General features: G+C 41.6%; 1 pseudogene; it reads right to left on the bottom strand.

Annotated features, from left to right (window-relative positions):
- Positions 1-385: 385 nt before the first annotated feature.
- Positions 386-903, bottom strand: LOC141409278 (peptidyl-prolyl cis-trans isomerase A pseudogene; annotated as a pseudogene).
- Positions 904-3,021: the final 2,118 nt, after the last annotated feature.

Genomic DNA, 3,021 nt, shown 5'->3' with positions numbered 1-3,021 from the left:
ACTGCTCTTTGCATTGTATCTGTGGACTTTAGAGTAAGTGAATTAATGATTCAGATAATCTTTGCAAGACAATTAAAAAGGAAGAGCGTCCCCAAGAGAAAGATGATGCCAGAAACATTATATTCAACTACTTTATCACTGGGTTGTCCTAGAAAATAGTAAATTAGTTAATTGTTTAAATATTATAAATTGTCCTCGAATTTTTGTTATTTAGCTTCTATTTCATAATCATAAACTTCACTCTGCAATCCAGCCAGGCATGGAAGGGAACAAGAAAAACATGGAACCCAAAGGGAACTGCAGCGAGAGCACAAAGATGATAGGATATGGGGAGCAAATGGGGTGGAGGGTGCTCTCCTGAGTTACAGAAGGAATGGTCTGGTGGTTAAGATAAAACACAAGTCAAACTTATTAGACCTGTCCAGTCAGCAATGGTGACCTTCTTGCCGGTCTTGCCATTCCTGGACCCAAAGCACTCCATGGCCTCCACAGTCTTCATGCCTTCTTTCACCTTGCCAAAGACAACATGCTTGCATCCAACCACTCAGTCTTGGCAGTGCACATGAAAAACTGGGAACCGTTTGTGTTGGGTCCAGCATTTCCTATGGATAAGATGCCAGGGCCTTTATGCTTCAGGATGAAGTTCTCATCATCAAATTTCTCCCTGTAGATGGACTGGCCAACAATGCCATTATGATATGTGAAGTTACCACTCTGATATATAAACCCTGGAATAATTCTGTGAAAGCAGGAACCCTTACAACCAAATTCTTTCTCTCTAGTGCTCAGAACATGAAAGTTTTCTGCTGTCTTTGGAACCTTGTCTTCAAACAGCTCAAAGGAGTCATAGCCCAGCCACTCACCATTGATGGTAATGTTGAAAAACACAGTGGGGTTGACCATGACTGTTAATATGGGGCTCCCAGTGCCAGTGGCATCTGCAAAGTGGATTTTTTTTTTAATAAAGTATAGATATGGTTGTTTAACCTGAGGAGTTTTAAACCTCAGATTCCTAGAGCTAGCATCAAGCTACCAATAGGATTCATTTTATAGACTGGAAAACAGGTTAGAAGAGAGATGTAACAGACATGAGGTGACCCAGATAATCAGTTATTAAGCTATTGATCTGCAAGAGCCAGTCCTGGGCTTGTGTCTCCCTGGAGATCCAGGCGTTTTTGTTTGTTTGTTGTTTGAGATGGAGTTTCTCTTTTGTTGCCTAGGCTGGAGTGCAACGGCACGATCTCAGCTCTGCAACCACCACCTCCCGGGTTCAACCAACTCTCCTGCCTCAGCCTCCCAAGTAGCTGGGATTACAGGCATGCGCCACCACACCTGCCTAATTTTGTATTTTTAGTAGAGACAGGGTTTCACCATGTTGGCCAGGCTGATCTCGAACTCCTGACCTAAAGTGATCCACCCGTCTTGGCCTCCCAAACTGCTGGGATTACAGGTGTGAGCATCGTCCCTGGCCTCAGGCCTTTGTTTTTATTCCCATATCAAAGGAGATTTTAGGGGTACCCTGCAGAAAGTGTAAACTGAAGAAGACACTTGGGAGCCAGCGATATCCTTATACAGGGCTCGGGGGTGGGACAACACTTTCTTTGCTCATATAAAGATGGTTGTCCTTTTCAAAAATGTCTAGTATTGGCAGGAAAATTTATGTTTTTATTTTATTAGAGACACATCCTTCAATGATTTAGGAGACCTTAGAATCTAGAGTCTTTCCGAGACCAACTCATCTGCCTGGTGAATACCAAGAATTAGGCATCATGTGACATCAGCAGATTCTCCATCAAGACTTTTTCTTCTCAGCCCACCTCACCTCAATGCCACCCATCCAAATCTGTAACACGCTCAAGAGTCTTGTGGTTTATTTCACCCTTCTCTTCATTAAAACCCATTAGAAGAAAATAAGTTACTTTGAAAACTATTTTATAAAAGGCTTACATGTGATATTTCATGTTTTCTACTAGAATTTTCTGCATTACAGTAGAGATTACTTGACAACCCCAAATCATGAATTTCCATTGGCTAAAGTGGTGTATTAAATAATTTAGTACAATAGACAGTTACCTGCCTCTGAAATTAAGTCAGTGGAGGCAGTGCTATACTTTTAGTAGTAGTAATAAGTGATACTGAAGCTGTGTCTCAAAGAGTTAAAACAACAACAACAACAACAACAAAAACCCACTGACTAAATTCTTGGGCTTACAGAATAGCAGATAAGAAAAGCTGAAAAGCTGAAACTGAAACTGTGTCCCAGAAAGTAAGAAACCAGTAAGTAATAGAAATTCTTGTGTTACCAGGATCGCTGATAAGAAAAGAAACAACTTTCTGCAAGACTGAAACTCCCTTCACTTGTGAGATCAAGAAAAAACTGGCTGAAATTGGTTGGAAACAAGTTGACTGACTGGAGTCTGCAGAACGAGCTTGCTGATGTCACAGCCTGAATTTTCACTGCAGTTTCATACTGACTTCTTCTGAATTTGCACATGCAACCGACGAGGTAGTATGATGAGATAAGTGCACATGCCCGAGGACTTTGCTGACCTCCTTTTTCTTCCACCGATCGCCTACTAATTTCAGAATCGACGCCTGAACTTTTTCTATTAAAAATACTGCCTTGAAGCTTGCACAGGGAGATAGATTTGATCTTGATTTCTGTATCCTTGTGAGTCAACCTGCGACATTAAGTTTTTCTCTTCAAAAACACGGTGTCATAGTATTGACTTCTAGTACATTGGACAGTGTATTAGTCCATTTTCACCATCTGATAAGGACATACCCGAGACTGGGTAATTTATAAAGAAAAAGAGGATTAATGGACTCACAGTTCCACGTGGCTAGGGAGGCCTCACAATCATGGTGGAAGGAAAGAATCAGGTCTTCCACAGTAGCAGGCAAGCGAGAAAAATGAGGACCAAGTGAAAGGGGTTTCCCCTTATAAAACCATCAGATCTCGTGAGACTCATTCACTACCGCGAGAAAAGAATGGGGGAAACCACTCCCACGATTCCGTGA

The sequence above is a fragment of the Macaca fascicularis genome, chromosome 20, assembly GCF_037993035.2.
Source record: "Macaca fascicularis isolate 582-1 chromosome 20, T2T-MFA8v1.1".
NCBI lineage: Eukaryota > Metazoa > Chordata > Mammalia > Primates > Cercopithecidae > Macaca > Macaca fascicularis.
The sequence above is the reverse complement of the archived record's forward strand: the minus strand, read 5'-3'. Positions and strand labels throughout refer to the sequence as shown.